We start from the raw sequence: 24,625 nt of genomic DNA on the forward strand, positions 1-24,625 counted from the left end.
GAGCTAAAATCAAAGACTTAACTGCACACCTGGAGGAACTAGAAAAAGAACAGCAAATTAACCCCAAAGCAAGTAAAAGAAACAACGAAGAATGGAGCAGAAATAAATGAAATTGAGAATAAGAAAACAATAGAGAGAATTAACATACCAAAATTTGGTTCTTTTAAAAGATCAATAATATTGGCAAATCCTTAGCTAAATGGACAAAGAAAAAAAAGAGAGGAGACCCAAATAAACAATATCAGAAATGAGAGGAGGACTGTTACTATTGACTCCACAGAAATAAAAAGGATCATAAGAGGACAACATGAAAACTGTATGCCAACAAATTAGATAACCTAGAAGAAATGGACTAATTTCTAGAAACACACAGATTAGCTACACTAACTCTACAAGAAATGGAAGGCCTCAACAAACAAATTATAAGCAAAAAGACTGAATCAGTCATCACAAACTTCCCAACAAGAAAAGCCAAAGACCACATTGCTTCACAGATGTATTCTACCAATCATTCCAAGAGGAATTAATAGCAATCCTGCTCAAATCCTTCCAGAAAATTGAAGAGAAAGGAAAACTACATAACTCATTCTATGAGACCAACATCATGTTCATACCAAAGCCAGATAAAGATACCACAAGAAAATTGCAGACCAATTTCACAAAACTCCTCACCAAAGTACTTGCAAATAGAATATAACAGCATATCAAAAGAATTATACACCATGATCAAGCAGGTTTTATTCTAGGTATGCAAGTGTGGGTCAACTTAAAAAAATCAGTTAATGTAGTACAACACATCAACAAATGAAGGGGAAAAAAACACATGATCATCTCAATTGACAAAAAAAGGCATTTGTCAAAATTGATCATCCTGAATGAAAGAAAAACTTATGAAAATGGGAATAGAAGGAAACTTCTTCGACATTATAAAGGACAGATATGAAAAACCCACAGCTAATGTCATACTCAGTGGTGAAAGACCAAAAGCTTTCCTTCCAAGATCTGGAAAAAGACAAGGATACACACTGTCACCACTGTTATCCAACACAGTACTGGAAGTTCTAGCCAGAACAATTAGGCAAGAAAATGAAATAAGAGGCATCCAAATTATAAAGGAAGAAGTAAACTTTCATTATTTGCAGATGGCATAATCTTAAAAACAGAAACTCCAGAAAAACTGACAACAATGCTAACGGATTCAGCAAAGCGGCAAGGCACAAGATTGGCACACAAAAATCAGTAGTGTTTCTATACACTAGACACTAGTAATGTAGGAGAAAATGTAATGTAATGTAGTGTAATGTAGTACACTAGTAATAAGGAGGAAATTAAGAAAATATTTCCATTTACAATAGCAACTAAAAGAATCAAATATCTAGTAATAAACTCAACCAAGGATATAAAGGACTTGTACACAGAAAACTACAAAACATTGATAAAAGAAATCAAAGAAGACCTACATAAATGGAAGGACATTCTACATGCATGGATTGGAGGACTAAATATCATTAAGATGTCAATTCTACCCAAAATGATTTACAGATTCAATGCAATCTCAATCAAAATTCAAACAGCCTACTCTGCAGAAGTGGAAAAACCAGTTATCAAATTTATTTTGAAGGGTAAGGAGACCTGAATAGCCAAAAACATCTTAAAAAAGAAGAATGAGGTTGGAGGACTTACATTTCCTGACTTTAAAGCATATTGCAAAGCTATAGTGGTCAAAGTAGCATGGTAATGACACAAGGATAGTTATATTGAACAATTGAGAATCGAATTGAGAGTTCAGAAATAGACCCTCATACTTATGGTCAATTGATTTGTAACAAGACTGCCAAGTCCACACAATTGGTAAAGAATAGCCTTTTCAAGAAATGGTGCTGGGAGAACCATATATCCATATGTAAAACAATGAAAGAGGACCTCTATATCACACTATATACAAAAATTAACTCAAAATGAATTAAAGACCTTAACATAAGAGCCAGGACTATAAAACTCATAAAAGACAATGTAGGGAAACATCTTGTGTTAGGCAATGGTTTCTTAGACTTTGCATCCAAAGCATAAGCAATGAAAAAAAAATAGATAAATGAAACCTCTTCAAAATTAAAAACATTTGTGTATCAAAGGACTCTGTCACAAAAGTGAAAGGACAACCTACTCAATGGCAGAAAATATTTGGAAACCACATGTCTGAGTAAGGGTTTAATATCCAGAATATGTAAAGAAATCCTACACTCAACAACAAAAGGACAAACAATCCAATTTAAAACTGGCAAAAGACTAGAATTGACATTTCTCCAAAGAGGAGATACAAATGGCTAAAAAGCAAATGAAAAGATACTAAACATCTCTAGCTGTTAGGGAAACTCAAAGCAAAACCGCAATGAGATACCATTTCACACTCAGTAAAATGCCTACAATTAAAAAAAAGAATTACAAGTTTTTGAGAGGATGTGGAGAAGTAGGAACACTCATTCATTGCTGGTGGGAATGTAAAATGATGCAGCTGCTGTGGAAGACAGTTTGGCGGTTCTTCAGGAAGCTAAGTAGAGAATTACATACAACCCAGCAAATCCCATTTCTAGGTATATTGAAAGCAGGGACTCAGATAGTCACACACTGATGTTCATAGTATCATTATTCACAGTTGACAAAAGATAGAAGTTAACCATCTGCACCAGTGCCATACGTTGTAAGTATATCATGCTAATAGAGGTTTAACAACAGAGTGGTATATGAAAAAACTACCCATTACATATTAAAGACTATATTTAATAGGAATATCTTACCAACACTACACTAATACTAGAGATGAATAATCAGCAGCTGATAAGAGCTCTGGGATATATTATGCTATGATAATTGCTTAAAGTTGACAGTGATGATGATTGCACAATTAAGTGAAGATAATATAAGAAACTGATCGCTTATCTTGGGATAGAATATATATTAGGTGAAATTAGGAATCTTGACTTGAGGCTTGCTCTTGTGAAACTTAGGGTTGTAAATGGGAGGCTGAGCCCTCCTATAACTGTGCCTAAGAGGCACCTCCAGGGAACCTCTTTTGTTGCTCAGATGTGGCCTTTCTCTCTCTAAGCCCAACTCAGCGAATAAATTCATTAACCTTCCCTCCACAAGGGGCATGATTCCCAGGGGAATGAATCTTCCTGGTGACATGAGAAATGACTCCCAGGAATGAGCTTGGCCCTGGCAGTGAGGGATTGAAAATGCCTACTTGACCAAAGGGAGAAAAAGAAAGGTAACAAGCTGAGGTCACAGTGGCTGAGATATCCCAAATAAAGTCGAGAGGCTATCCTGGAGGTTTCTCTTATGCAAGCTCCAGCTAGACATCTCAAATGGCCACATTATGCCATGCCCTTAAGAAAAGTAGTTTCCAGATACCTAGGTCCCTACCTGAGATTCCATAAAAGATTCACTCGTTAAGTTTTATCTTTCAGAAACTTAAATCCACCAGAGTGTTCCTATGCCAGACAAGTCCTAAAACTCAGAGGCAATAGCCTCTTTAAGATCAACAATCAGATGCAGTCCCCTTCCCAATACTGTCAACACCCCCTTTCAATATGAACAGTTTAGGGTGCTCACTGCCTAGATACCTCTGAACATGGAGAAAGAGAGTAAGTGAGAGGAAGGGGTAGAAACAACAAATAAGATTTAACAAAGGTCTATGGATAGTGAAACTTTATATAAATATATATATTTTTAGATGCTGGGATGTTGGAATAGCTGGAAGGAGGTAAATGACATGGTGGAACTGTAACCTATAATATCTTTTGAAATTTGTTCTATGGATACTCATTGAATTGTGCTTCCAAAGTCTTCACCTTTCTATATATACCTTATATTGCATAATGAGGAATGAACTGAGACTTTGGAACTGTAACCCATAACAATTTTTTGAAATTATCTATATAACTGCTTGTAGAGCTGTACATCAAAAGTTAACAACTTTTTGTATATATGATATATCTTACAATAATGAAAATAGCTGAAGTTGTGGGAAAAAAAACTAGAGAACAATAACATTTCTACCTTGCCAGAGAGTCTTTTGTCAAGTCTTGTGAAATGGAGTAGTTTGACCCTAGCTAGAAATTGCTTCCAGTTATATCCAATAGGTGGTACATCTCAGTTTTCTACCATCTATTCTCTCAACATGGAACACAATCAAATCAATAAAATCCCATTCAGAGTTTCCTCTAGAGTAAAAATATTAAGTAAACAGACTATGAAGGACAATCAGTTAACATCACTTTCATTGGATTTTAGAACTTTGACCAGTATGGTAGAATTGAATTTAGCCTCTAATCAGCTCACAAAGATCCCTGAGGATGTGTCTGGTCTTGTTTCTCTTGAGGTCTTAATATCATCAAACAATCTTCTGAAGAAACTTCCCCAACATCTTGGAAACCTTAGGAAGTTAAGAGAGTTGGATCTAGAGGAGAACAAATTAGAATCCTTGCCAAATGAAATTGCTTGTCTTAAAGAGTTACAGAAATTTGTTTTGACAATCAACCAGCTGACCACTTCGCAGAGGCATTGGTCACTTAACCAATCTCACACATCTAGGCCTTGGTGAGAACTTACTTACTCATCTTCCTGAGGAAATTGGTACATTTGAGAACCTTGAAGAACTGTATTTGAATGACAACCGAAACCTGCATAATCTTCCATTGGAGCTGGCTTTCTGCAGCAAACTTTAATCACGAGTATTGAGAATTGTCCACTCAGTCACCTTAAAAAAAAAGATAGAAGTAACCCAATTACCCACCAAACAATGAACAGATGAGTAAAATGTGTTATATACATATAACAGCATATAATTTAGTTGTCAAAAGGAATGAAGTTCCGAGGCAAGCAACAACATGATAAAAGCTCTGAAGACATCATGTTGAGTGAAATGTCACACACAAAAGGACAAATATTGCATAATCTCACTGATATGAGAAAATTAGAATAAGCAAACTCATAGGGTCAGAATCCAGACTATAGACTACCAGGTGATGGGATGGGGTAAGGCTTAAAATGTACAGAGCTTCTATTTGGGGTGATGGAAAAGTTTTGAAAATTGATGGTGATGATGGTAGCATAACAGTGTGGATGTAATTAACAGCACTGAATTAAATATTTGAATATCATTGAAAGAGGAAATTTTAGGGATATATTTGTTACTAGAATAAAAATTTTAAAAAAAAATTCATGTAACTGCCCAACATAAGTAGTGAATCTTAATTTAAACCTTGGGCTGTATTTAATAGTACAATTATAAAAATGTACTTTCATCAATTGTAACAAATGTACCACTCTAATGCAAGGTGTTAATAATAGTGGTATATTGGTATCCTGTTTTTAATGCATGATTGTTCTGTAAACCCACAACTTCTCTAAAAATTTTTTAATTACAAAAAATATATATATAATGAAGGGATTTGGGGGGAAATATAGTTGTTTCCTCTGAAATCTTAGTTAAGTTGTAGCTGGATCCCTGTCTTATAGTAATTATCAGCAGCACAAATGCTTTTCGTAACTTGTATACATGAATGCTTTTCATAATTTATACACATTAAAGTATTTGTAAAATATAAATCCCATTTATAGCATTGTTATTAACTAAATGTGTTGCATGAACAAATGACAAAAATGGGTTTAAAACATAAACAGGATTAAGTCAATCTTTGAATTTGGAATCTAGTAAAGGGAAAAGAAAATAGAGTTTATAATAACATAAAAAATATGGATACATTGAACTACATAAAACTTAAAAACTTTTTTGCATCAAAGGACACCACTAAAAATATGAAAAAACAATCCACAGAATGGGAGCAAGTATTTGCTAACCATAGACCTTATAGGGTCTAACATCCAGAATATATAAAGAAATCATACAAGTCAACAACAATAACAAAAAAGATAAATAACCCAATGTAAAAATGGACAAAGATTTGAAGAAACATTTCTCCAAAGATGTACAAAGAGCCAAGAAAATGAAAAGATGCTCAATGTCATTAGAAATACTAAAATCAAAACTACTATGAGATACCACTTCACAACTTTAGGATGGCTTAAAAAAAAAAAACACAAACAAAACAACAACAACAACAAAAAAACAATAACAAGTATTGGAAAGGATATGGAGAAATCGGAGCCTTCATATATTGCTGGTGGGACTGCAAAATAGTGCAACCACTTTGGAAAGCAGATTCCAGTTTCTCAAAATGTTAAATAGAGTACCGCTTTGTTACTATTCTACTCTTAGGTATGTACTCAACAGACGTGAAAACGTATGTCCACTCAAAAACTTGTTCATAAATGATCACAGCAGCATTATTTGTAACAGCCAAAAAGTGTAAACAACTCAAATTCCATCAACAGATAAATGGATAAACAAAATGGATAAACAAAATATGGTGTATTCCTGCAATGGAATATTATTCAACCATAAATAGGAAGGAAGGACTCCCAAACGTTACAATACAGATGAAACTTGAATACTTTATGCTAAGTGAAAGCCACACACGAACGGCCACTTGTTGGGTGATTTCATTTATAATAAATGTTCAGAATAGGCAACTCCAAAAAGACAGAAAGTTGAGAAAAAGGGGAGAGATTGCAAAAGGGTACCAGATTTTTGGGGGGGTGATGAGTACGTTCTAAAATTAGATACAGTTGATGGCTGCACTCTGTGAATATACTAACAACCACTGAATAGTACACTCTGAAGGGGTGAATTTTACGGTATGTAAATTATGTCTCAATAAAACTGTTATTGAAAAAACATAAAGATCCCTCTTGGCTTCCTGCCCTTAACAGTCCCCAAGTTCCAGGATCCTGTGAGGCCTCGTTCCCCACTTCCAGGTCCGCGGAGGTGGCCTCTTCACACGGAGTTGCCGGCTCCACAGTCCTTGCTGGGCTGTCGGACGCTAAGGGCGGTTCTGGAGAAGCAGCTGCCTCCGCCGCCTCCGCCCTGCCTCTCAGTAAACTGATTGCTTAGTAGCATCCAGCAGGGTAATGGTCTTGCTTTCCGTGCTGCCCGCAAAAGTCACTGAGATCCTGCTACATATTGAAGGACATTTTATTTACTTACATAAAAGAAAATGTTAAAGAGTAACTGCAGATACATTGGGAAGAAGAGTCGTGCCAGCAGGACCTCGATCTTTTGAGGAAATAAGCTGAAGAGGATTCCCACCTGGATGGGGCTGTCCTGACTGCTGCAGCTTCTGGAAATGGGATGGATGACCTGCAACAGATGATCCAAGCTGTGGTAGATAACGTGCTGGCAGATGTCTCTGGACCGAAAGGCCAGGTGTGGAAGCAGCTGCAGGGCCACATGTGGAGGGAGGAATTCACAGCTGGGCGCATGAAAGCAGCGTTCTTTGACCATGTAGTTCCAGCAGTCAAGAAATGGAGAGAGGCTAGAATGAAGGTGTATACCTTTTCTTCAGGGAGTGGAGAGGCACAGAAACTATTATTTGGGCATTCTACAGAGGGAGATATTCTTGAGCTTGTTGATGGTCACTTTGATACCAAGATTGGACACGAAGTGGAGAGTGAGAGTTACCAAAAGATTGCAGACAGCATTGAGTACTCAACCAACAATATCCTGTTTCTGACAGACGTTACTCTAGAGGCCATTGCTGCCAAGGAAGTGCACATATATGCAAGTATAGTATATGTATGTTCAAATTACCTTCTGCAGGCACATAAGTGGAAAAAAAAAAACACCTCAGTTCAATGAAATGGAAGGTTATTCAAAAATGTATTATATGTAGAAATTGTTTGAAACCACAATTCTAACCCTTATTAAGGACAAAGTGTAGTTCACAGAAGAAATTACTAAAAACAGATCAAAATTCAGATCAAATGTGTTAGGTTTATCAGGTCATGTACCAAAATGGTCAGCTAATTTTGTGAAGATATTCAGAAACCATGTTATTTTAAAAATTCAAAGAATTATTCCTAAAAATGATTCATTGCCCCATTTAATTGTTAGTTTAGTTGTCAGAGGATTACAACAACTGTATTTCACAATATTTGCCTCTCTGTGTTCACAAGACAAAGTTATTTGCTTCTGCTCCAAAAGACAGAAAACTGGGAAAGAAAACTCACTTCAATCTTGATCAATCAATTATCTATTACTTAAGAAGAAACTTGTTAATCATCATGACACCCACAGCAAGCAATTGCCTTACCAGTGAAAAGCATTGATGTAACAGCTTAAGAGAGATTACCATTTGTTAATGTTGAACAAAACAGTCCTAATCCTGTCAGTTGTTATCATTAGAAATTTTATGGTTGCCTTTCTAACTGCTTAGCACATTTGAAGATGTATGTTAACTGCCATTTACTTAAAAAAAAAAAAAAATGGTTTTACTGAAATCAGTCCTTAAGGTCAATAAGAGCTCTGACATATAATATTTTCCTCTAAAAAGGATAAGAGAAATTTAATTTTTTAACAGCATTATTTATCCTTGTTCAATTCTAATAGGATGTCATGTCAATTGCATGTTGTGATTAATAAAAACATTTTCTTCAAAAAAAAAAAAAAACAAAAAACAAAACCAAACATAAAGATCCAATAGCTAAATAATGTTGGAAGTATCAACTTTATGGTGGCCAAATCATGCCTAATAATCCCCAAAGTATAAGTCTTCCCAAAACTGAACTGAAAAACAGGAGTTGGACTTGAGGCCAAAATGGGAACCTCCTCACCCCAAATCTCCATCTGTGAGCTCCAGCTGTGAAACTGGCACCATGTGTCCACCAACCTGCCTTAATCATATACTTAATTCTTACATACGCTAAATCTGTGTTGAGGCTTTTCATTCTGTTCCATGAGTATATGTCTGTAGCTTTACAGTATGTTAAATATATTCCTCCATATCACTGAGCTTTTCTTTATTTTAAAAATAATTTGATATATGATAGAAATGGCATAACCATCAATGGGGAAAGCAGACTTTTTAATAAATATAAATATAGTAGGAGCTATTGTATTATGGAACTTAATTTGTGTTTGCTGTTGAAGCTCTGTGGGGGTAATAAGTGCAAGATCTTAAACTGGAGGAAAAACAACCAAAAAAAGAGTTGATTATAGAAAGAACTAAACTTGTTTGATTGAATTAATGTAGCAGAATCTTCCATTTCCAGTGAAAATCTTTTGAATATGTTAAAGGATGAATTTACAAGGAAAGGTAAAATCATGAATCTCATACAGATATGAAATGAAAGAGGTGTTACAGATTTTATTTAACTCATTATTCATGAAGGAACCAGGAAGAGGATGTAATCAGTTCAAAGAACAATCTAAAGAACAGACATATTTATGGATCAGGAATATTTAAAAGAACTTGTAAATCTATGTCTATAAAACTGGCTTTTGGTGGGAGGTAGAAAGGGAGGGTAGAGGAGGGCAGAGCCTCCAGTGGACAGAATCCATGTCTACTAGACAAGAATTATTTTATTGCTATCAGTTACCTACACATTACAGACTTTTAAAATAGCTTGTAGGAAATAAAAGTCTAGCATCAGAGAACCTGGAAAGGTATGTGCTAAACTATGCATAGATTTCTATTGCAGATACCCAATACTCTTGCTTATTCCAAATTTCTTTGCAAATATTTTAGCAATCACTAAATCACCTGGCTTCTCATTTTTTCCACTCTTGCTCTAACTCTTTTCTGGTGAGGATATCATCTTAAATAGAAAGATAAAAAGGCAAAAAAAAAAGAAAAAAAAAAAGAAAAAAAAGGAAGACCTCCATTAGCAAGCTAATTTCCATTAGTACAACAAATCACGATCATTGCGGGGATAATATAGTTTCTCATATGCTGAGACTAAGAACCAGAGTTGGCTGTTAGTGCTGATGGTACATAAGATACTAACAAAAACGGAGATTGAAATAGACTGTACATAGGAAAATATCACTGTACAGCTCAGTGTTTTTCAAACTGCAAGTTACAGTTTATTTGTGGGTCACAAAACCAATCTACAGAGTCATGACAAATTCAAGGAAAGGAAACAGAAAGTACAAAAGTGCAGCACATATAATGAGGTTAAGAACTGTTTCATAAAACTTTTGTTATGGTTGATGTGTGGGTGTGCCCATGCATGGAAGCATTCTGGGTCACAGTGACAATGTGAAATTTATTTCTGCCATGGGTCAGAGTCAATTCAAAGTCTCTATTGTAGTTGGTATCAAAAATCCTGAAGAAGAAAGTCCATTTAATGTTTCTGTCTAAGGGAGCTTTTTGCATGCTGAGCATGAGTCACTGTGAACAAGCCCGTCTTCAACATTCAAATCCCTTATAGCTTGGGAGGGTCAAAGATTTACATTTTGCTGGGATCACCTGGGGTGGGTTAGAACAATCCTCACTCAGCTTAGAATGAATCTCACAGATCTACTCATGTCTTCATTGCCATTTTTGCCAAATGTCCTTGGTAAATATTGGAGTCTCCAAGGAACACTGGTCAAGGTATGTCACCTTTTCTTTAAAATAAACATAACTTTGTATCTCAACTGTGCTTCCATAGTGTCAACATAGCTGAAAAATCCGAGCAAATTTTTAACTTCTTGTAATGCCTTTATCAAATGTTTTACACATTATCTAATCACAAATTATGCTCTGATCAGTTCTTTCAGTGAATTGACTTGTTGATTTTATATGTTTTTACAGAGAAATAGCTTATAATTCTTGTGAAGGCTGAATAATGAACTATCATAAAAAATCTTCTTTCTACCTAAGTAATGCATAAGATAGTGGTAGCTCCATAGGAGTCCTCCTACAATCTCCATCACTTCCTTCTCCCATTCTATAAATAAACTTCTATTTTTTCAATCTGTTGTAAACTATCATTTACACAGGCTTATTACCCTGCCTCCCAACCAGATTCCCATGTGTTAGTTGCCTCCCCTGCACCATGTAGACAAGCTGGAGCTACCACTCTCTTATGTTTTTTCAGAATCTCAGTGACCCAGTGAACCTCCAGATCTACCTTTTCTCCCTTTCTGGCCCAAAGTATTTTTCAAATGAAAAATGAAGTTGAAATAGGTCAACATTCCATTCCATCCCATCCCCTAAAGAACAATGATTTCAAAATCTTTATCCTGAGGCTTTCAAAGTCCAAGCTTGCAATATCAAATACCTAGAAGATATTCTCCATTTAGAAGTCCCTCAAACTCAACAAGCCTAGATCTGAACACTTTCTCTGTGTTCAGAACAGCTATTTTCTCCTCCTGACTTTCCTGTATTTATTAGGATCCACTCTTTTCCCAGGTACCAAGACCCCAAACTTCAGGGTCACTTTGGACTCTTTCTTTGGCCTTCACGACTTCCACATCCAATCCATCATGAAAGCTTGTGTCATTCATCCAGCTCTAAATCTGCCTCACTGGGTTTAAATTCACTTATAGTATTCATTCTGTCCAAGAAGATATCATGAGAATGTCTCTTGATTGACCAATTGATGGCATCAGAAATAAATGCAGTAGGGCATCATGTTAGGAGTAGAAGAAAACTACTTTGAAAACTAGCTTAAAAACAAACAAAAAAATCAGAACAAAACAGAAAACTAAAACATTATGAGAGCTCATTAGGAAGAGTAAATGGCTTTATAAATTTATTATCTTTTAATAAAAGTAATCTTCCTTCTTACTACCCTAATCATTAAATACCCATTCCAACATTTGGAGGGAAAAAAAAAAATATATATATATATATATATATATATATATATATATATATATTATTTGTGTTCTACTATATCCTATTACTTTACATGTGTAAGTTTATTCTAAGGTCTCCAATATATTGCGGTACTAGCTAAAACTAAAGCAGAACCCATAGTTTCTAATTTTTCTAATTCTTCTCTAAATGCACAATTTTTTAAATCTCTCTTTCTTTCAACTGAAAAACAACAAATACATTTTAAGCCAATCAGGGCAAATAGGTTTCCATTTCTTTATCAGCTAAGATTGATAGTTGCAGCCTGGAGTACTATGTCAGGAAGAATTGTGGGTCACAGTGAATTTCTGCCAGAAAGAGTGCGTGATCAATTAGTGAGGTCTACCATGGCCTTGAGAAGGGGACTTGCATGTCATCTGGGTTGAAGCAACAATCGATGACAACCTTAAAGTAGAGAGAAGTGTTTGGCATCTACATGGCATTGTTTGAATGGTGTGTAAATTAGGCTATGGGCACAAAGTAACTAGCTTGCCATCCTGCCACAACACTGAAATTCCAGGATTAGCAATTCATGAAGGTTTGAGGAATCATTCACTATTAAAATACTACCTTTCTTTCCCTTATTCTGGGAAAGGTAACAGACTTAAGCCATTATCAGCAAACATCTAAGGAAGGAGCAGTCTATTAGTATATTGTTTCCAGCACAGTGCTAGATGAACAAAATTGTCCATTGTTAATGAAATATGGGATGAAGTCTTTAGAAGGGGAAAATGAGAAACAGAAGTATGAAACTACGAGTGGGCAGAAGAGAAGTGTCAGAAGAATGAGATGGCAATGAGGATTTTTTGGCCCTTGTAAAACATACTCCCCTCAAAGAAATACTAAAAAGTATAAAAAATAAAAGGGACAAAACCCCTAACTAAACAATTAACAAAGGAGAAAGGAAAAAAGGAGGGGAAAATCCCTGGTAAAACTCATTCCTAATATTCTCCATGAAGGCTCCAACTGCTCCTTATCTCCTACCCCTTGACAGCAAGCAGCAGGCACATCAAAGAGGCACAAACAACTTGTTGAATTCTTTTCTAGGTAGAAATGGCTTTGTTGTTGCCAAAAGGGAACAGAGGGACTCAGGCCCTTTAGATTGTGGTGGGAATGCAAGGACTATCACCCGAGTGTCCACGTGTCTCAGCAGCATGCTGAAATCTACATATAGGATCCCATTTAATCCTCACCCAGTCCATGAGGGATTACTCTTATGGTTCCTGGTGGTCTGCATAAAGTGAGTTCGTCTGCATAAAGTGAGCTAGCCAGAATTTGGAACCCCTGCCTATCTTAGGCCAAATTTCATTCCCACCTGCCCTCCTTCCCCATGTTCTCTTCCAGCTCCCAGCTGACTGTTAACGTCACATCACCTTCGAAAAAAGACAAGATGGTTTGCACTTGCAGGAAATATGAGACAATTCAAATTCCACAGCATGAAAACTGAGTTTCTGTTGCTTACACTTAAATGGGACCCTCTGGACTAAAATTCTCTCCGTTCTGCACTTAGTGTGGATACATAAGTTGTTTCAAAATAGCATTCAAGTGACATACATTTACATAGCAACATTAACCCTGCAGCTAGCTCTCAGTGAAAAAAATCCTTTAAATGATGTTAATATTCAGGTTGCACAGGATAACATGGACAAATAAAGGAAACATTTTCTGGTTTGTGTACCTTGTGTAAACAGATGTTTAAAACTTTAGTTTGGCCACATTTACCAAGCATATAAATGAGTCTATATTAAACTGACAATCCATGGAAAGCCTTTCAAAGCCCCTAGTTTACTAACCCAGTATAAACATTGTAAATGAATAAAATGCCGAGCATTAAACAATTTATAGATAGAGCCTCGGTTCCTTAAATTCAAATGATTCATATTCCATTTGCACTGAATGACCAAATGTGGCTGAGGTTTTGTTTTTTTCTGAATTGGAAAAGCAATTTATACAGAAATGTACATAGGATAAAAACATCCATGTGTCCTTATCCCAGAATTAACTATTAAAATTTTACCACGTTTCTAAAATTGGTTTTGACAAAGACAAAATAAAACATTACACAGAAAGGTGAAATAACTTTGTATCCCTCCCCAGTCCCACTTTCCTCCTTCCCTCCCCATAATCAGTTTCTCCTTGGAAGTTGGTATGTATCCCTCCAATCCATGACTTTATATTTTAGTAGATATCCATAAGCCATATATTACATTACTGTTTGTGATTTAAAATTTTACAAAAATGGTCCACTTAATATTTTGCATTTTGTTATTTGCTTTTTTTTTTTTACTAAATGTTGTTCTATCCAACTTAATGCATATAGATCAATCTGTGTTAACTGCTATGTAGTATTCCATTTTATAAGTATTTCAGAGTTAATCCACTTCTTTATCAATAACATTTAGTGCTCCCTTACTTTCTGTTGTTGTTGTTGTTTTGCTTTGCTATTACAAACACGACTTCTTATGTACATGTATAAGTGTTTTTCTAGGATATCCACCTAGGAGTGAAATACTGGGTGGTAGGTGTTTGCATCTTTAACTTTACTGGATAATTGTCCAATTTCTCTCCAAAATGATTGTACTATTTTGTACTCCCACCAGCAGAGTATTTGAGTTTCCATTTCCAGTAGTCTTACAAACACTTCGGATTATCAGACTTTTGAGCCTAGGAGTCCTGATTTTAATTCCTTATTTTGCCATGCTTTAGGGTATGTATGGGAATACCATAGAAGCTCTTTGCATGCATCCTTATTAATTATTTTATTATTTATTTTTATGATTATTTACAAGCAGCACTGAAATCTCAATGTTACATTTATAACAGATACATATTATAGGCATTTAGTTATAAGACAACATAAGAACAAAACAAGTAATTTTTTTATAGAACTTTATTGAACAAGGCAACCACAAGGAAATACACATGGACTTGGAAGAGTGTAATTGTTCTTTTACATTAGTTTCCTTTGCTTCCAATATCAACAATTTATTTTTATCAGTATTTGGCACCACACTGACTGTTTTGGTTTGCTAAAGCAGCCAGAATGCAATATACCAGACATACATTGGCTTTCTCAATAGGGACTTATTAGGTTGCAAATTTACAGTACTAAGGCCATAAAAATTTACAAATTAAGGCATTATGAGGTAGATACCTTCTCTGAGGAAAGGCCAATGGTATCCGGGGTTCCTCTGTCACACCGGAAGGCACATGGCTAGAGTTTGCTGGTCCTTATTCTCCGGGGTTCTGGTTTCAAAATGGTTTTCTCCAAAATGTCTTTGGGCTTCTGTCTCTCTCAGCTTTTCTGAGCTCTCTCCAAAATGTTGCTGCCCTTTATCCTCCCATAGGGGACTCCAGCAAGGGATTAAGCCCACCTTAAACAGGCAGGGCCACATCTCCTCGGAAACAACCTAGTCTACAGGCCCCACCCACAATGGATCTGTTCCCACAAGACTGGATTAAAAGAACATAGGCTTTTCTGGTGTACATAACAGACCCAAACCTGACACTGACTTTTATTTGTATTCAGAAAACCTTTGGTTGGTACAGAGGCATAGCAACTGTTTCATCTAACCATCCCTGAGGGATTATATTAATGTTAGAATAGTTACTACACACACAGCTTGCAAAAGTATTTGATAAAAAGGTAAAATGTCAAGTCCAAAGAAAGAAAAAGAGGGTAAGAAGATAAGATAGGAAGAGGGATGCTAATAAAATATACTTTCCCTTTTTAAATGTTAGCACTTGAAATCAATATTTTCCATTACATTTGCTTGTGATGATGAAATATATGGTAGCATCTCAACTTATAATACTGACTGGCTGATCCATAAAAATGTTCTTCTGTGGTTTGATGTTGATTCTACTTTTCTTTTTGACATATGAATGGGTCTACAAGTTCATGAAAAGGGAAATAACAACTACACAAAGTTTTCAGATGTAATTCAAAAGACAAATGCAACACTTAGAAGCTTAAGAAAGAAAAAAAGAAATATGACAGTTTACTTACTTCCTTTTTCCTCTTTTAGGTGTAAGAATGATAGTAGGCCAAAAACCCAAGAGTTCACAAACAAAAGAATTTTTTAAGGTTCAGGGACCATTGAAGATGATCCAATCTAAAGCTTCCATTTTGCAGCTGGATACCCTGAGGCCCAAAGCCATTAAAATAACTTGTCCAAGGCATACTTTTCACTTTATTACTCTGGCTCTCCTTGTTTTCTCCATGGAAGGGAAGAGGTAGGTCACTTCTTTTAGGATGAAATATTTGAACTTAGCATCAATTACCTGACCTTTGGTGTGTCACCCTCAAATCCACCACATTAACACACCAGTAAATTTTCCTTTAACATAATAATTAATGGCAGAGGAAAGTGCACATGACCCCTGGGGGAAGTTTTCAATTTTATCTTGAAAATCCACATGAATTTTGTGATTCATTCCATGATAAAACTGTGCTTCTTTTAATTTTAAAATACCCCAACTCTTTGAGTAACATTGATGCTCCAGGAAGATGGGCCTGTTCTTTTACTTAACAAATATTTACTGAGAACCTTTTATTTGCTTAGAAAGCGACAGGGGTCACCGCTCCTCCTGGCATTTACAGTATAATCATAAAACACACAATTACAAATAATTATGCAAAGAAGTTGAAGGTATCACGGTGAGTCTTTAACAGGAGAACTAAACCAGCCCAGAGGATTAGAAAAAGTGATAGGCTAAAAATTGAGTAGGAGGTAGCTTTGAATACTGCCTGGCTCATACTTATTAAAATAAGACAACCACAAAATCATTTTTCCCTTTGATCTTTGCTAAGAGATGATTTCTAACACTTTTTTTTTTTTTTGAAGAGGAAAAAACGGTTTAATTTATGCTGTCTAAAGCTTTTGTAATGCATTGGGCTTTTGGTTTTACTGCACATAATTTTATTTCCATACCTAAGATATATTAAGTTATTTAATGTTTTGGATTATTTGTACCTTTTCCTCCCAGTTAGCATAATAGCTGCTTAAGTGAATTCATCAATCCTGGGGGATGCTAACATTGAGTGCAATCCTGGATTCTAAGATGGGAAGGGAAATAACCCTTTGGAAACTTTACTTATTTTCCTAGGCAACAAAATCAAATCTCTGGAATATTGAAACCCAATTGTAATTCCAAAAGGGTCTTTAAACTTCATACTCTGCCCCTTCCCCCTTTTTTCCTCTCTGTAAAATGGGAATGGCACAATGGAATTGACTGGCAATTGATTTTCTTAGGTAAAAATGTTGCTGGGCTCTTTTGTTCCATTTTATTTTATAGTTAGGGAGAACAAGCTCTCAACTAATGCTTGCTAAAGGTCCTATGTTTTCATTATTTATTAGAAAATGAGTTAAGAATGATGAATAGACATAGATGAAAATTAGTCGATTCTATATTGGGTTCTCACATGGAACCAGATGTTGTAATGATGCATGTAAACAGATCATTTATTTCATTTGGAGATCTTAAAGTTGAATAAAGAATTAGATATTTTTTATCAAACACATTTACCAGTGTACTCTAATTTAATACATTGTTAAAACAAATGCATCTGGAGATGAATTAAAAAGCATCTTCAGGACTTGCAGCCTGCAATCTAACCTATTTTTTTCTTTTTTAAAAAACATTATACTTAAAATAATAATTATAATTAGTAAATATTTATGTTAGTTTGCTCAATGATTTGATTTTCTGAAAAATTTCTCATGTACAACTTGGGGAAAAAAAACATGCAATTATATTTCCTAGGATTACCTCATGCTTAATGAAAAGTTATGGATTGATTTTTACCATTGAAAATGACAGGTTTCCACCTAATTAGTACATTCATACTGAACAGTGCTTCAAGATTTCCATATAAACATACTTCAATTTTTTGCACACTGGGAAAATATCCATCATATTGGCGGAAAGATTTTAGCAGAGTGACAGAGAAGGAGGATTATCAAACCCATGTTCTTCAACAACGGATGATACAATGTTTTACCAATATATTCAGTATAAAATTGCATTCAGTTAACAAATAAAGAACAGCTAGAGTTCCTTACAAATGATTTTGTACAAAATATCTCTGTGAAAACTCCAAGGATGGGGGCAAATCTTCTGTGTCACAGACAGAAGGAATAGTTGCATGTCAATTTTATAATGCAATAAAGATGAAAACTATTACATCTCAGTGATTTCCAATGAATAATTAAGCACCTTAGCTTTAAATGAGTAAAGAAATGAGAAGAGAGAGAAATCAGAATGCTTTAATAAAAATAATGCTATTAAAGGAATGATAAAAGGGGGTGAGGTACTAGAGGGGTGCCAATTTGCCCCTAAACAAACTAAAGCCCTAATAATACCACATCCAGACATGGCTTCCACTAAAATATATAAAAAGTCAATGTTTAGGTATCTGAATAATAATAAAATACAAGTTTCCCATAAATTGGCAAAAATTTCAAAGGTACTATTTGTTAAGGTTTTTGTTACTCAGAGTTTTTAGTTGCAGACAACAGAATCTACTGTAACTAATTTAAACAGAAAAGAGATTTGTTAATAACTATTAAATTCTCAGAAAATTAGGATATCTGAAGTAACAGTCTTTTGGTTAAGAATTTTAGAATAATTCCCAGAGCAATGCTTCTGAACTGGCCTGATGAGGGAGTTGTTGCCATGTCAGACCTTAAAACACACTGTCTTTGCCACCTCCGGTGCCAGTGAAAGGGATGCTTTGTGCTTAGCCTTTTCCCTTGTGTGATTATTTTCTGATCAAAGTTTCACGTGAGTGATTCTAACTGGCAGTTTCATTGCTACAGAGGAAACTGGGAAATATAGTTTTTTGTGTGTGTATTTGTTTAAATTCCACTTTGGAAGAGGGGATTCAAATGTGTATGATTACCAAAAGATAGAAAAAGTATCCAAAAATTTTTCATAGCCCCAATGACTAATGTCTGCCTTAATGAAGACTTGGGAAATGGGGTATTCTCACATAATCCTAGTAAGATTTTTGAAAGGCAATTTTGTGGTACTAATTACAATTTTAAATGCATTTTCACTACAATTAGATCTTTCACTTCTAGTATTCTATGCTGCAAAATAAACATGTACCAAAAATATATGCATAACAATATTCTCTTAGGCATTGTTTATAAAAATAAAAATAGTCAACATTGACCCTAATAAGATGGTAGAGGAGACACTTCAGGGTTCTGTCCCCACAAAACTTTGAACAACCAGCAAGAACTGGCAGAAACATCTTTCTCAAAGCTCTAGAAAACTAGTAAAGGACTGCAGGAATAGAGCAAAAGCCAAATCAAGAAAAAGTTTACTTAAAAGTGGTAAAATCTCACAGTGCCCTGGCTGTCCCTACTCTAACCCCTCACCAGCTCAGAGTGGAGCCAGCAGTGCTTCCCAGTATAGATCCCTGATTGTGGTTCCAGAGGAAACAGGGTAACCCTCATGCACCTACTGGGAGCAGGTATGTCTGGCCCAATCTATCTGGTGGTGGCCTGAGGGACTCATTATCCTGGAACTCACCCCATATTTACACAACAGCTCACAGGGCTCTCCTATAAATGCTGTGGGAGAGCAGTCAAGTGGCTTCCTAGGGCAAGGGATTGCTGGCTATAGGATGTACAGTACAGTGCCCACTACTGTGAGAAATTATTTCCTAGGGAAGAGAGGACATTCATATCTGTGCAAATGGAGAAATTCCTAGGGCTACATGCACATGTCCTAGAAAAAAACACATGCACAGAAAGGATCAGGGAGGCCCTACACTTTGGCCTGGAGTTATTCTCCAAACTCATTGTATAGCTAAACCCTGAATGAAATCACTTATAGAGGTCAATCTGCAAAGACTGGGAAAGGTGTTTCCTTTTCTCCTTATTTTATATTTGTTAGCTCCAGGCATTCAATAAAAGATCTGTCATAATGCTAGCTGGATAAAAGCTTGAGGAACAGACATCTCAGAATCTAAATTTCAGCAACACATTAAAATATCAACATATCCAGGTTTCAACAAAGGAAGTGATAGCCTAGGCAAAGGGGAAAAAGTAAAGCATTAGAAACCATCAATGAAGAGGACCATATTTAGGGCATAGCAGAAAAAGGCCTTCAAAAAAGGTCCTAAATATGCTTAAAGAGCTAAGAGAAAATATGGACAAAGACCTAAAGGAAATCCGCTAAACAACAGATGAACACAAAGAATATCAGTAGAGAGATGGAAATTATTTAAAGGGAGGAAACAGAGCTGAAGACTACAGTAACTGAATTAAAAAGACCCTGGAAGGGTTCAACAGCAGATTGGAGTTGGCAAAAGAAAGAATCAGTGAATTTGAAGATAAGACTATTGAAATCTTCCAGTATGAGGAACAGAAAGAGGAAAGAATAAAGAAAAGTGAACAGAACCTGAGAAACCTATGGGATACCATAAAGCATACCAATATACTCACTGTGGGAGTCCCAGAAGGAGAAGAGAGAAAGGAGCAAACAAAATATTCAAAGAAATAATAGCTGAAAAATTCAAAATTTAATAAAGGACATGAATATACACATCCAAGGTGCTCAATGAACTCCAAACAGGATAAACCCAAATAGACCCATGCCACGGCCTATTATAATCAAAATGTTGAATGCCAAAGATAGAAATAGAATTCTTAAAGCTGTAAGAAAGAATCAACAAGTCAAATACAAGGGACTGTCCATAAGATTAAACACTGATTTCTCATAAGAAACCAGGGAGGAAAGAAAGCCATGAGAGGACATAACTAAAGTCCTCAAAGAGAAAAATTGTCAACCAAGAATTATATATCCAGCAAATACATCTTTCAAAAATGAGGGAAGAAAGCTGCTCTGCCCAGTACAGTAGCCATCAGGGCACGTACTACTGAGCACTCAATTGCTGTATGCATGAATTCACACCAGACTATTAAGACTTCACATACAAAAAGAATAAAATACAATAGGAAGACTTCCAGGAAGATGGCAGAATAGAAGAGGCAGAGCAAACTTCTCCCCCAAGGAATAACTAGGGAAAACATAGAAAACAACCAGGACAGTGGTTCCAGAGTATGAGTGGCCAGAGAAGAACCTCTACAATATATAGTGGGGACTTGGTTGGAAAGAGCAGAAAAATGTCTGAAAGGACAGCGTGAGTTTATTCAGCTGGAACCAACACTGGAGCTGGCAGGTGCAAGCTGGCCAGCCAAGCAGGGGAGGAAGAGGCTCTCCACTCCCATACACCCATCTCACCAATTAGCTGGGAGCTAACCCTTCTCAGCCCTGTTGCTGGGAGCTCCCTTGAGAAACCTGGGAACTAGCAGACCTGTGTTGACTACAAACAGAAAACTTGGTGCACTTACTCTTTCTCTATGAAAGCCCACAGTGTGGATGGGTGAGAAGCAGGGTAAGCAAGGGTGCCACACAGAAGCACCAGGAGCTCTTCCCTCATCCCAGAGTTTCATGGGCACATGGTGGGCAGGGACCTTGAGAGCTAAGTAAAAGTAGGGCACTTCTGAGCTGGCTGAGGTCTGGGAAAGATGACGTTTAGTCCCCCAGCCCAAGAGTGATCCATTCAGAGGCCTGGAAATCACCAGACTCACTGTGCCCTTAAGCACAGGGCCCAAAACCCCACTGCCAGGACTGGCAGTCCCCAGTGCACATGGAGAACTGCTGCACTGATTGGATTTCCACATGGTATGGGCCATGCCCAGAAGGCAGCCACAGTTGGGGAAAAGCAGACCTAAGGGGAAGAGGTGGCTCAAGAGTGACATATGCTGGGAAGACAAGGAAAGCGAATTCCAGCAATCTGTGGTTCTGCCAAATTCTATATAAATGTCCAAATATTCCTACATTTCCTAAAATAACCATATCAAGATAAGCAAAGGCCCCAAAGTCAACAAAAAAGTCACAAAGCATATGAAGATCCAAGAAGATATGGACAAGCAAATGACCAAATTAAAAAGCCAGAGGAGACACAGAACTTGGAACAACTAATCAAAGAACTACATACAGATCTCCAAAACAACTTCAGTGGGTTGACTAAAGACACAAAGGACATCAAGAAGACTCTAGAAGAACATAAAGGAGAATTTGAAAGAGTAAATAGAAAAATATCAGACATTATAGAAATAAAAGAAACTGTAGATCAAATTAAAAACATACTAGACACACACAACAGCAGATTTGAAGAGGCAGAAGAAAGAATAAGTGAACCAGAGGACAGGTCAATTGAATGTGACTGTTCTGGTTTGCTAATGCTGCCTTTTCACAAAATACCAAAAATGGATTGGCTTTTACAAAGGGGATTTATTTGGTTACAAAGTTACAGTCTTAAGGCCATAAAGTGTCCAAGATAAGGCATCAACAATTGAGTACCTTCACTGGAGGATGGCCAATGGCCTCCGGAAAACCTCTCTGTTAGCTGGGAAGGCACGTGGCTGGCATCTGCTCCAGAGTTCTGGTTTCAAAAGGGCTTTCTCCCAGGATGTTCCTCTCTAGGCTGCAGCTCCTCAAAAATGTCACCCTTAGTTGCTCTTGGGGCATTTGCCCTCTCTTAGTTTCTCTGGAGCAAATGTCTACTTTCAAAGGCCATCTCCAAAATGTCTCCGAAAGCTGCAGCTCCTCTCTCACCTCCTATGCATTTTTCAAAGTGTTCCTCTTGGCTGTAGCAAGCTTGATCCCTCTGTCTGAGCTTATATTGTGCTCTACTAAACTAATCAAGGCCCACACTGAATGGGCATGGCCACCCCCCCCCATGGAAATTATCCAATCAGAGTTATCACCTACAGTTGGGTGGATCACATCTCCATGGAAATACTCAAAGACTTACAATCTAATCAACACAAATACGTCTGCCCACACAAGACTGCATCAACAATAATGGCATTTTGGGAGACATAACATTCAAACTGGCACAGCAACCTTTTATGAAAGAAAAAAATGGAGAAAAAAAAATTTGAAGTGGATCTCAGGGAAATGATGGAATGTGCTGGTTTGAATGTATTATGTCCCCCAGAAAAAGCCATGTTCTTTGAAGTAATCTTGTGTGGGCAGACGTATCAGTGTTGATTAGATTGTAATTCTTTGAGTGTTTCTGTGGAGATATGCCCCACTCAACTGTGGCTGATGACTCTGATTGGATAGTTTCCATGGCGGTGTGTCCCCACCCATTCAAGGTGGGCCAAAATTAAATCACTGGAGCCATATAAATGAGCTGACAAACAGAAGGAGTTCAGTGCAGTTGAGAGTGACATTCTGAAGAGGAGCTACAGCCAAGAGGGACACTTTGAAGAAAGCACAGGAGCTGCAGATGAGAGACAGTTTGAAGATGGCTGTTGAAAGCAGACTCTTGCTTTGGAGAAGCTAGAGAGGACAAATATCCCAAGTGCAACTAAGGGTGACATTTTTGAGGAACTGCAGCCTAGAGAGGAATGTCCTGGGAGAAAGACATTTTGAAACCAGAACTTTGGAGCAGACACCAGCCATGTGCCTTCCCAACTAACAGAGGTTTTCCAGACACCATTGGCCATCCTCCAGTAAGGTACCCGATTGCTGATGTGTTATCTTGGGCACTTTATGGTCTTAAGACTGTAACTGTGTAAACAAATAAACCCCCTTTTTTAAAAGCCAATCCATCTCTGGTGTTTTGCATTCCAGCAGCATTAGCAAACTAGCACATGGACAATATGAAGTGCACAAATATAAGAATCATTGATGTCCCAGAAGGAGAAAAGTAAAGGGCTAGAGTATTCAAGGAAACTGTTGGAGAAAACTTCCCAACCCTTATAAAAGACATAAATATGCAAATTTAAGAAGCCCAATGAATTTCAAATAGAATAAATTCAAATAGACCCACTCTGAGACACACAGTAATCAAATTGTCAAATGTTGAAGAGGAGAAAGTCCTGAAAGCAGCAAGAGAGGAGATTCACCACATATAAGGGAAACCACATAAGACTAAGTACTGACTACTCAATGGGCACCATGGAGGCAAGAAGGCAGTTGTATGACATATTTAAGATGCTGAAAGGGAAAAATTCCCAGCCAAGGATTCACTAACTAGCAAAGCTCTCCTTCAAAAGTGTGGGAGAGTTTAAAATTTTCACAGAAAAGCAAATGCTGAGAGAATTTGTTAACAAGAGACCTGACTGGCAAGAAATATTAAAGGGCATTCTATTGTCAGGAAAAAAAAAATAAAAAAAGCAGAGAGAGGTTTGGAAAGAGCACAGAACTGAAGAGTGTTAGTAGGGGTATCAAAGGGGAAAAAAGAGAGGGGGAAATAATAGATCTGACAAATAAAAACCAAAGGATAAGATGGTTGGTTCAATAACTGCCTTTACAGTAATATCTTTGAATGTGAATGGATTAAATTCCCCAATTAAAAGATACAGACTGGCAGAATGGATTAAAAAATATGATCCATTGATATGCTGTTTACAAAAGACTCATCTTAGACCCAGCAACACAAAGACATTGAAAGGATGGAAAAAAAATATTCTATGTAAGCTGCAGCAAAAAGAAAGCAGAAGTAGCTACATTGATATCAGAAAAAAATATACTCTAAATGCAAAGATGTGATAAGAGACAAAGAAGGACACTATATTTAATAAAAGGGACAATTCATCAAGAAGTAAAAATCATAAATGTTTATGAACCATCAAGGAGCTCCAAAGTACATGAGACAAACATTGGCAAAACTGAAGGGAGCAATAGATATTTCTACAATGATAGCAGGAGACTTCCAATATAGCACTCTTTTATAATTAGAACTAGAAAGAGGACCAATAAGGAAATTGAGAACCTAAACAATGTGATAAATCAGTTAGACTTAACAGACATATATAGATTGTTGCATCCCAAATTACTAGGATATACCT

At 36.6% G+C, this 24,625-nt stretch overlaps 2 pseudogenes; both read left to right on the forward strand.

The window, feature by feature from the left end:
- The first annotated feature begins 4,039 nt into the window (after positions 1-4,039).
- On the forward strand, positions 4,040-7,004 carry LOC119507779 (annotated as a pseudogene).
- A 25-nt stretch (positions 7,005-7,029) lies between these two features.
- Positions 7,030-24,625, forward strand: part of LOC119507780 — a 119,040-nt pseudogene continuing 101,444 nt past the window's right edge.

Source organism: Choloepus didactylus, chromosome 13, assembly GCF_015220235.1.
Source record: "Choloepus didactylus isolate mChoDid1 chromosome 13, mChoDid1.pri, whole genome shotgun sequence".
Lineage (NCBI taxonomy): Eukaryota > Metazoa > Chordata > Mammalia > Pilosa > Megalonychidae > Choloepus > Choloepus didactylus.